This window comes from Phyllostomus hastatus, unplaced genomic scaffold (assembly GCF_019186645.2).
Source record: "Phyllostomus hastatus isolate PE091 unplaced genomic scaffold, TTU_PhHast_1.1 phas_scaffold_501, whole genome shotgun sequence".
NCBI lineage: Eukaryota > Metazoa > Chordata > Mammalia > Chiroptera > Phyllostomidae > Phyllostomus > Phyllostomus hastatus.
Window position 1 is genome coordinate 65,313,326 of NW_025334033.1, and position 11,406 is coordinate 65,324,731.

Consider the following 11,406-nt stretch of genomic DNA (forward strand, 5'->3'; position numbering starts at 1 on the left):
TGGCCTGCAACCCAGGGATGTGCCCTGACTGGGAATCGAACCTGCAATGCTTTGGTTCGCAGCCTGTGCTCAATCCACTGAGCTACGCCAGCCAGGGCTCTGATCTCACTCTCTTTATTTTCTCTTTATTTATCTTATTTTCTTCTTCATCCTCACCTCTGCAGGGCAAGACACTTCCATCCACATTATTACCAGGCACATTTGTTGATGGATATTACATATTGTTCACGTCAGCTATGTAAATTAGGTGCCGTTAGGCCCATTTTACACATGAGAAGACTGAGGCTCCTATAGTCAGAAAACTAGTGGACCCAGGAATCAAAAATCAGGCCTTCTGGTTCCCAGTCCCTGTTCTATCAATAGCTCTGTGAGACCGTCCATGGGCTTGGTGGCCGCAGTATTTGGACAGCCGGCAGCAACCTCTGGCCCCTACAGCCAACCAGGTGTGGGGAGGGAGACAGTGTTATTTGAGGGGTCACCTGGGCCCTTGGTTCTCTCCCCTAAGACACATGAACACACATGCACACTGTGCATGCACACACACACACACATGCACACACACACACACACTCCTTGGGTTGGCCTTCCTGCCCCGTCCTTGCCCCTCGGTCAGTGTTCTTCAGTTTTCCCCAGGTCTTGCTGTTCCCTGCCTCCTGCCCCTCCTTCTGTCTTGCTCCCCTTTCAGCCCGCAGTTTCCAAGTGTGGTTCCCTAGACTCCCCGCCCCCCCCACCCACCACGGGCTCATCTGGAGATGCGGTGGGCTTCTGCCCAGGATCACTGGCCTGGCCTCCTCCACCTCCGCCCTTTTTCCAGGTCAGCCTGGCCCACTGCCCTGCTGGGGGCCCCATCCAGGTGGCACCATGTCTGGGGGGTCCCCTTCCTCAGCACCTGGACGTGCTCAGGCGGGCTGTTTCTCCCCGACCCCACACAGCGCCGAGCCCTGCGGTAGGCACGCCGTGGGAGCTCGGTAGGCCCATCCACGCAGCGTGCCAGGACCTGAATGCTTGGCTCAGAGAAGGTGAGGGCACAGTGCCCAGAACCAGGGCGACCCACTCCCTTCCGGCCCTGGTTCCACAGCCCCAATGTCTGAAACGTCTTTGGGTGGAACCACCCACCCCAGACTCCTTCCCTGGGGCAAGAGAGGGGTGGGCAGGGGCACCCTGGCCCCACTGCGGAACTCCAGCCACCCGGCCCCCCCAGGTTCACACCACCCCACGCCCTGGGAGGTCTGGAACGCAGTGGCCTGGGCCTGCATCCCGGGGTCCAAACACAGCTGACCCGCAATGCACCAGGTGACTAGGGAAGCCATCCCTCCCCCTGGTTCTCAGCTTACCCACCGGTTCGGTGGGGACTGGGGATGCACTGGACCTCTGGCTGCTTCAGAGGGCCAGTCTCTCAGGAGTCGTGCTGTGAACCAGTTCCGGGTAGAATAATGCAGCCCCTGGTCTGTGCTTAGCGCCGGCAGGGCCAGGACTGGCACGGCGCGGCAGCAGCAGAGTGACAGAGGATGCGGGAGCAAGACGTTCCAGCAAAACCTTTATGGGCAAACCACTGTAGATTGCAAAAAAAAAAAAAAAAAAAAAGGAGTCCCTAATTTAGTGTTTTCCCATCCTTTGGGATAAACCCCACCCCCCCCCCCCGATTTGATTTCAGCTGTGCTCACACATGAACGCTCGCGCACATTTAGCTCTCACTGGCCTGCGAGGGAAGGACTGTGCGGATGAGGACACTGGGGTGCCGGGTCCAGGCCAGCGTGTGGAATATCACCGGTCACTACGTGGAAGTGCTCCCTCCAAAGACGAGCTTGATATTTAAGGGAGAGCCAGTGGACGCAGGCACTGTTGCGGAATAAGTGGAGACGCCGGGGGAGAGCCCGGCTGGCTCCGCGGCCCCACAGAGAGCCCGGCTGTCGAAAGCCCGGCAGCATTCCCCCGGACCGCCCGTCTGGTTCCTCCGGTCCGCCTGGTGCGGCGAAGCCCGGCTGGCCCCGCCCTCGGTTCCCGAGCCACTGATGCGCCACTCCCCTTCCCTCTCCTTGTCCCCGTCCAAAGCGGCCTCCCGTCTGTCCCCGACTGGCAGAGTTCAGGTGGAAACACAGACTGAGTGTCTGGGCTGGCTGGCTGGCAGCTAGCCAGGTGCCACACGCAGCGAAGCAGTGCCCGCCCTCCTCCCTGACCCCGCAGACCAGGACGGGGGCGGACCCTGGAGCCAGGGCTGTGACGAGGCCGGATCAGACCCTGGGGAATTAATTCCCAGTGGAGAGACGCTCCTTAGCCACCCAAGAGAGCGAGGAAGGCTTCTGGAGCAGGCGGGGTCTGTCTCTCTGAGGCAGGCGTGTCCAACCTGCGGCCCCCGGGCCACGTGCAGCCCAGGATGGCTAGGAGTGCAGCCCAGCACAAAACAGTAAGTTTACTTAAAACATGGTATGATGTTTTTGTGACTACGTGTCTCCATGTATTCAACGTGTGGCCCAAGACAGCCCTTCTTCTTCCAGTGTGGCCCGGAGACGCCAGAAGTTTGGACGCCCCTGCAGGGTGACGTCTGAGGCTTTTCTGCCTCACCCCAGCAGCCCCAGCACAGGTGCGGCCGGAGGAGCGGCCGGAACAAGGCCCCAGGAAGCCACGGGACAGGCACAGGTGAAGGCTGGCTTTGGGGGGCCCCCCTTCTCCGAGGTGCCCCAGAGCAAGCCAGGTAGAGTTTCAGGACACGCCCCGCCAACACGTGGCTGATTTCCACCTCCTTCTCCTCACTGAGCCTCCGTGGGCCCCTCCGCACGATGCAGCAACACATCTCCCACTGGCCTGGGACCTGGGGCTGGGAGCAAGAAGGACCTTCTGAGTGTCAGGCCCTGCACCGGAGGGGGTGGGGGGTGAGAAAGACAGAGAAGCAGAGAGGTTCCACTGCCCCGGCCACGGCTCCCCCGCAGTCTGTCCAACTGGCTTCAGGGCCCGAACGAGACTCCGCCCACAACCTTGGCGTATTGGGACGCCACCGAGCGACCCAGCCAGGGCCAGTAGCTCTCATAGTCTTCCCTTGGGGGGTGAATAAAAAACACACTACACGATTAGCTCGGAACCTGTGTGGCGTAAGGGTTAAACCCCAAGCACCGCACAGACGCCGCCGCCGCCGCCGCCAGCGTCCCGCAGTCAGGTTTGGAAAGCCGCGGTGACGTGACCCGTGGGGACTTCACCAGCCCCCCTGGCTTCCCGGGAGCAGGAGTGATTTCCCTCCTCAAACGACCAGCCACTTTGTCCCAGAGGCTCCTTGGGAGACTCGCGGCCTGGGAAGCGGTGTGGCTTGGGCGAGCACCGGGCGGACCGCGGCCCGGCGCTGCCTCCAATCTCCACCGCGTCTCTGCGCCTCCACCTGTTTACCTGTAGGAATGGGCGCGATCACACCTGCCTCTCCACTGCGCACAGGCGCAGACAGATGCTGCGTGCAAAGCCCTTGCGCTGCGCCTGGCACGGATTACATCATGGGAGCCACTGTTATTATTTTATTATCATAGTCATTATTGTACATCCCTGTGATTATTATTTTATAGTGGCGCTAGAAATGGAGATGGGGCCACGGAAGGCAGGTATGTCCACATCACCCCCCACGCCCACCCCACCTCCCGTCACGGCTGTCTCCCACGTGGATCACTCTGGTGCCCTGGGACGTGCCAGGCTGGGCGGGAACCGTGTGGCAGGCGTGTGGGCAGAGCCAGATGCCAGAGCCCCCAGGGCAGGCACTGTCTCTGGGGCCTCTGACTCAGCTCTCGGGTGTGGCTGGTGGCGGCGGGAGAAAATGTTCAGAACTCAGTGCAGGTGGGGTGGGAAGGAGGGAGGCCTGGCGCTGGGTGGGGGCCTGGGCGGGTCCTTGGAGGTGGCGCTGGCGGCTTCAGCTGGGCATGGGTGGGGACCCTGGGGCTGGCGCTGGGGTGAGATGTGATTTGGATCTTCGTGGGTGTCCAGGGAGGGGCCGGCAGGTGGGCCCCAGTGTTCTCTGGGCCAGTGGGTCTGACCCCAGAGGCTGGATCAGGGCCGGTGGAAGTATCTAGGATTCCCAAGGGACGTGTGTCTGAGGTGGTGGCCGCTGGTGGCTGGAGCCAGGCCTGATGAGGAAGGAAACCGGACCTTCTGAGGTTTCCCAGTTCCCAGGGTGTGCGTGTGCCCGCATGTGCACACGAGTGTGCGCTCCCTCACACTGGGACAGGAAGCACAACAGAGAGGCCCAGGTGTGCGTGGCCGCCTGGCGTCTCGGTCGCACCTGCTGTCCCCTCCACGCCGGTGGAGCGGCTTCAGCGGCTTCTCTCCTGCGGGGGCGCGTCACCCCGGCTTCCTGGCGAAATCCTTCTTCAGCCTTCACTCGCCCCGTTCATCCGCAAACACGTATGTGGCGCCGACTGTGTGCTGGGCATTGGGACACATCAGTGGGTGTGGCAGACATGAGCCACATCCTCGGGCAACTGACCCTGGAGTCGGGGGGACACTGACCTTCGCTGTGCCCGCACATCTGCGCGTTCGGATGCCCACTGACCCGTGTTGCGTCCATCGTTTTCTTCTTCTGCACACCGGATCGGCTGTGTCCCCCACCCAACCCCACCACCCCAGGCTCCGACGCTTTGCGTTTGTCTCCCCGGGGTTGCGTGCATGTCCAGACTTAAGAAGAAGGCCCAGCAGGCTGGGCCTGTGGGCTGATTCCAGTGTGGTGTCCACTCATTTTTGGAGGAACCGAAATTGAGTCCTTTCAGACGCCAGCAAGACACTGGGGGTCCCCCTAATTATCCACGGGGCCTCCCAGCTTGCGACACCCCGAGTATCCCTGCGACAGTTGGGCTGAAAGGCAGGGCTGCAGTGGGGGTGGGGAATGAGACCCCCACCGGGGGTCTGAGCTTTCGTGGGCCAGGCTGTGAACTGCTGACTGGCAAACGTGCTCAGCAAATGCCCCGAGGAGCCCGTGGTGCTCTTGGGGAAACCAGGAGGGTGCTGGCCAAGAGATACCCCTGTCGTTGCACTTAGGCATGAGACGGGGGAGGAGCTGGAGGCATCACAGCAGGTACTTCAGATTCAGTGTCAAAAACATCCGATGCTCCTAATTCACGGATGGCCGAGGTCTGTAGTTCCAGCGCTGTCTTCCCCCATCGCCGCAGATGCTCTTCGGAAGCCAAGGGTGGTGTTTCGGCGTCGCAGCAGCCTGGCCTTGCATCCTGGCCAGAGCCCTTGTGCGCTGTTGGGTCTGGACAGGAGACGTAGCCTTGCCAAGCACCAGTCTCTTCTGGAAACCGGCATCACGCTCTCCACACGGGGCTACTGTGTAGGGTACTTATGAAAATACTGAGTTCAGGGCTTAGAAGCTATTTTTTTTTCTTTTACTAACTCATCAACAGTTCACACCCTTATTTATTTACTTAAAAATATATTTGGAAGCTATTTGGACCCATAATAACAAAATGGATACACAGTTACCACCTCCTAGACTAACTGTGGGAACCAATGAGATCATTTGAACGGATGTGGTGGTTTTATTCATTGCTCTGTCCCTTGGACCTTGTCCACAAAAAGTACTTGATAAATAACTGGGAAATAAATTAACAAATACATGAGCAAATGAATCAGTGATGTTTTCCTCATCCAAGCCCCCTTGCCTATGGAAGAAAATCCAAATTTTAAAAATAACAGCAGCTAAGATAGGTCGTTGTTATAATGTCAACACCTGAGGGCCCCCCTTCCCTCAACCCGCCGGCCAGGCCAGCCTCCCCTCTGGTCTGTGCACTCTGGGAGGGCCGGGGCTTTGCCTGCTGCCCTCTATCCAGCCCTCCCTGCCTCACACACGCCGGGCCTTGGGCTCACAATGTCTGCTCCTGTCCACCTGGGAAGTTCTTATCCATCTTTAAAATTCAGGTTAGGTATCATTTCCCCCAAGAGGCATTTTCTGAACCCCCTCTTTCAGTAGAACGGGCCATTCCCAGCACTACGCCCCTGCACTGCGTCCGAGGTCCTGGGGCTTGTTCTGATCATGGCCGTTATCTCAGGGTGGGGAAGCCATTGATTTCCCGGGTCTGTCTCCCCACTGAGCCTACGAGACCTCACGTGTCTTCTGTTTCTCCTTCCCTCCCTCCCTGCCCTCATTCTTGCCTTCTTTTATTCTTCCTTCCTCACTGGCTCATTTTCGTTCAGCAATATGATTTATGCATTTGCTCTGTACCTGGAATTAGGAATTCGGTAGTTCACAGAAGCACCAGAGTCCTGGCCTTCACATAGTTTGTCCTGTGGTGGTAGCCATAGTGGTGAAGGTTGTGGCGTTGGTGGTGACGATGGTGGTTGATATGGTGGTGAAGGTAATGGAGGTGATGGTGGTGGTGATGGTGGTGAAAGTGGTGGTTGTGACAGTGGTGGTGGTGACAGTGGTGGTGGTGATGGTAATGGTGGTGGTGACGTCACTACAGAAATTAAACACACCCTTATCTTAATAACTATCCAATTATAGTTGTGATGCAGCTGACAGAAAAAGTGCTCTTATATTCCCTTTTCTCCTCTTAACACGGAAACACGTTTCAACCTTCAGGGCCCCCTGCTTTGGCCTGTCCTTGGTCATCTGCCCCTGAGCGGGAACGGAAGTTCTGGAGGTAGTCAGGTGGACCGTGACAGACAGGTGGGGGAAACAGCACAGGGTTCCTCTAGTGGGACTGGGGACAGAAAATGGAATGCCCTCCCTTGGCCTGCCCTGCACTTCATTCATTCATTCATTCATTCATTCATTCCTGTCCCTCGGTGCCGGGCACTGTGGCTGGCTCAGGCAGGGTTCAGGGACACAGTGCTGAAAGAATCCCCTCACACCGCCCCAGCGCAGGACCCCCCCCCCCCGGGAAACACGAGGGCTCCCTTCCAGGACCAGGACCCAGTGAGAGAAATGCCGGCGTTACACTTCGTCTCTGCTTCTGTCGTGCCGGACGGTCTGCCGATCTAGGCAATTAACCCGCAGCCCCAGAAACTTAACCAAGGGGAAAAAATGCAGGCGCGTGATTCCTCAGCTTAACAATCTTGAGTTGACAAAGGAATTAAGGTGACAACCCCGGGTGCCAACGTCTCGCAGATCTTAGCATCTCCAGGCTTGGGCCTGGGGAAGAGGGGAGGGCAGGGGAGGGCAGGGGAGAGGCGGGCAGGTGCAGGCAGGGGTCCGGGCAGGCAGATGCCCCCCTGGGACCCGGGATGCCACCCGAGGAGCCCACCGCCAGCACAGGCAGGCCCAGTGGGCACAGGAGGGTTCAGCGCGGCCCCTGGGTCTCCGGGCTGGCGGGTCTGGCCACTCGCTCTCCAGTTACAGGGACAAAGTGTGTCCACAGCTCTCATCTCCTGCCCGGAGGGGACGGAAACAGTCACCGGGATTTCTCTGGAAGACGGACGCTCCACTCGGCCTCTGGGGGTGATGGTAGAAAACACGTTTCTCTGTCACCTTTGGGGTCACCTGTGGTCCTGTTCTTTTTCTGTCCTTCGCTGCGGTTTCTAAAGAGGTACCCGTGCCAGCATGCCTTTGAACTTCTCTTTTCTTTCCATGGCCCTTTGACCCTGGACCGGCTGCCTAAGGCGACCTTCTGCAGGGGGCCTGCTCTGACCCTGAGCGGCCCCCGTGCGTCTGCTTCCCTGCTGAGCTGTGGTCCCAAAAGAAAGCAGAGGTGTCTTCTGGGCGGGGTGAGGGCTTCTCTTCTTGGCACCCCCCCACCCTTCCAGGAGCACCCCTGCTCGCTCTCCACAAGTCCGCCCACAGCCGGACTCTGCACACCCTTTTCGTGGAGGCCCCCCACGCCCGGCCGCCAGTTCCCTTGGAGACCCCCTCCACTCCAGCCCCGACAGCTGCGCACAAATAAACCCTCCGGTCAAATTGCCCCACCTCCCAGAGCCAACCAGAGCCCTCCCAGGTGGAAGGGGCCCACCCTTCTTCCCCCCCCCCCGTGCCGCAGGCACGGGGGGAAGGCTGTTGGGTGCCCATCATTTGCTCACCACCCTGGTTCCCACAGCCCCCTCCCCACCGGTGCTGTGACTCCGTGAACCTGTGTCCAGCCTGGGTCTGGGGGTCGTGGGGACGGGCCGCCTTCAGCCCTGGGGGGTGTGCTCTGCAGACAGCTCCTGTGTGGTCTGCCTTCACGGCCGACTGCATTCCGCGACTGAGCAAGATGGGGGTTTAAAGGCCCCGCCACGTCAGCCCGAGGGGCAGCTCCAGTGAGCGACGTGCCCTCCCGAGCTCAGGGTTTGGCAGAGCGTCCGAGGGCTGGCACGCAGACCCACGGTCCCGTCCACCCCACCCGCTGCCGCCCACTCCCGTTCACAGGGGCCGATCCTACCTGCATCTCGCACGCGCCCCGAACTCCAACTCAGCCTCTGCTCCCGGAGATGCGGCCAGCAGCGCCGGACTCTCTCCTGAGCCTCTTCCCTCTTTCTTCCACTCAGCAAACCTCAAATCTCGGTTGAGCCCTGGCCACGGGCCGACACCCCTCGGGGTGATCTCGATCTGCCAGCGAACAACACGGGCCGGAACAGGCGAGGGGCAGACACGCTGGAAACAAGCCCACCAGCGAACAAGAGGGCGTAAGTGCTGAGAGAGTGGACAGGTGAAGGGTCAGAGGGTACCGTGGGGGCAAGTGCCCTGGGTGGATGGAGAGGGGCTAGTTATGGAACAGCTGCTCTGGGGAGGCGGCGTTTGATCCGAGCGCTGAGGGCAGAGGAGCAGCCATGGAAACGCTGCCCCATCGGGTTGTGTTTGCCCGGCTGCCCCCTGGGCCTCCCACCAAATGCTCCCGGGCTCCGAGTGGCCCCAGGGGGCCGCCCCACCCCCAGTCCTTACTAAACCCCTGTGCCTGTGCTCATGCTCCAGGGGACACTACCCTGGCCCAGCAGCCCCTCAGTCCCGACCCTTTCAGTCCCCATCACCAGGTCCTGATGCCACCAATCTTCTGGGGCGACCCCACGCCCAAGCCGACCGCAGACCTTGGCCAGCTGTCCTCCCGCAGCTGTTGCAACGCCCACCTGGCTGGCCACCCTTCTTCACCTCTCAGAACCTTCTTGGGTGGCAGAGGGATCCCAGTGCACTGTGCCCGCCTCCACAGCTCTGGCCCTGCCCCCAGCTGCCCCGCAGAACCAAACACCCCCACCTCGGGGACCACCCCTGACACTGTGCTTCAGTGGGGGCCACCCACGGCCACAGGCGGGGGTGGGGGTGCTGAGACGACAGGAGTTTATTCTCTCCTAGGTCCGGGGGCCAGCAGTCTGAGATCAGGGCCCAGCAGGGCCACGCTCCCTCTGAGACTTCGCAAGCTGGCTGGTGGCTGGCCGGCCGTCTTGGGGTCCCTCGTCCTGCGACTGCATCATCCGTCCAATCGCTGCCTGTCATCTCACAACGCTCTCCGGTGCACGTCTGCCTCCGCGTCCACGTTTCCCCGCTTTGGAAGGACACCAGGGGCGGTGTTGGGTCGGGGCCCCCTCCGATGACACCATTTTTAACTTGATTACCTCTGCAAAGACCCCATCTCCAAATATGGTCACAGTCTCAGTGCTGGGGGCAGGGGGTAAGACTTTGCCATACAATTTTGGGAGCACATAATTCAGCCTGTAACAGACCCCCCACATAAAGTTCGGTTTGAGTGTCAACACCGACGGGAGCACCTGTGTCCCCAGAGGGCACAGGGAGTTCTCCTGCTCATGTAAGGAGAATAGGGCAGGCTCCCACGGTCGTCCTCAAACGGCAGGAGAAAGCAAGGACTGAAGGTGGCTGGGCTTTTACGGTGGATGAGACCGAGGTGGGAGGGAGGGAGGATTTCCATGCAGGCGGGGCCAAAAGGGGCGGGGGGAGGCGGGGGGAGGAGGCTAAAAAGCTGTCAGCAGCAGACCATCAGAAAATAGAGTCAGACCCTATTACAAAGGCCGGCACACTTATAACAGCCATTGCTCCCTGTTATCCCATAACCCGCAACTGCTCTAAAATGGCTCTGGGCGGAGGGGTGCAGAGGGTCATGGGCAGGGGGCTCAGAGCCTGGACTCTGTGTCCAAGCCACCTTTGGTTGAAGCTGCACAGGACCGGCCGTGCACGTAGGAGAGCTGGGGGAAGGCGGGCGCCATGGGAGGGGAGAGACGGCGTTTAGAAGACCGAGCTGGCCTCTGGAGAACACATATCCTTGTCTCCTCTCAGGTCAGAATGATTTTTAGCTTCTGGAATTATCTACTTAGGTGTGGATAGAAAATCCACATGGCTAAGATTTTATCCATTCTGCAAAGCCAGGGAGGGGAGCCTGATGCCCTTGAGTCAAACCTAGCTGGGAGTCAACCTAAATGCCACCTCCTCCATGAAGCCCGCCCTGTTCGTCCCCACCCCCCGCCCACCTTCCAATCCTTTGCTCTGTGGTGTACATGGCCTTCCGAAGGCTGCCTCAGGTCGTTGCTGCTTGTGGTCAAATCTTGACCACTGAGGTCAACAAGGTCATGTCATGTGCACTGGTGTGTCCCCAAAGGTCAGCCTCTCCCCATCCTCTCCCAGCACCTGCCCTTCCTGCCTTAACCCCCAGGCACAGGGGCACCTTTGCACCTGTCACCACTCCATGATTCATTCTTCTGCAGGACACACGCGAGCTGCTCCCCTACCCGGACCGCTGACCCTGCTCCAGCTCCTCTCCTTCCATCTGTTTCATCTTGCTCAGCTCAAGAGCCCCTTCCTCGGTAAATAAACCCTTCTCTTTTTTTAGGATTATTTATTTATTTACTTATTTATTTATGTTAGAGAGGGGAAGGCAGGGGACACGAGATGGAGAGAAACATCGATGTGTGGTTGCCTCTCGCACGCCCCCTACTGGGGACCTGGCCAAGAACCCAGGCGGGTGCCCTGACTGGGAATTGAACCTGTGACAATTTAGTTCACAAGCCGGTGCTCAGTCCACTGAGCCACACCAGCCAGGGCAGTGCACCCTTCTTAACTCCCCTCCCTGCCTCTGGCCAGAGCAAGTCCCCCTTCAGTCAGCTCTGACTCCTGAACTTGCCCTTCGGAGCGAAAAGGTGAGTGCCCCTCCCCCACCAAACCAGCATGAGATAACCATGCTCACGCAACAACTCGGGCTCAGCACACAGCTGCGAATGAATGGGTGAACCGGGAGTGCAGCGGGTGAGTGCAGGGACCGGCCTGAGTCTCCTGCGCCCCGTTTCCCCTCCCGTCTGTAGTCTGGGCTGGAAGGCAGAGGGGGCCCGTGGCAGTGTGGACAGCTGGGCCGGCTTTCTGAGAGCAGCCCGGCCATTCACTGGCCTCGGGCAAGTTCTGTCCCTCTCTGTAACAGGAGGTGTTTGGCTAGCTGAGCTCTCTGTAGCACTCTTTCAGAATAGCAGAGAGCCACGTGTGCTTTCCCAAACACTAAACCACTGTTGGTCAACCAAGTCTCGGGTTGT

At 59.6% G+C, this 11,406-nt stretch overlaps 1 long non-coding RNA gene across 1 annotated transcript; it reads left to right on the forward strand.

Moving 5' to 3' along the window:
* Window positions 1-2,265: 2,265 nt before the first annotated feature.
* On the forward strand, window positions 2,266-9,507 carry LOC123808897. The gene is made up of 4 exons (XR_006783848.1): window positions 2,266-2,404; window positions 2,496-2,637; window positions 8,431-8,568; window positions 9,230-9,507. It is a non-coding gene; the product is annotated as an uncharacterized LOC123808897 (long non-coding RNA).
* The last annotated feature ends 1,899 nt before the right edge of the window (window positions 9,508-11,406 follow it).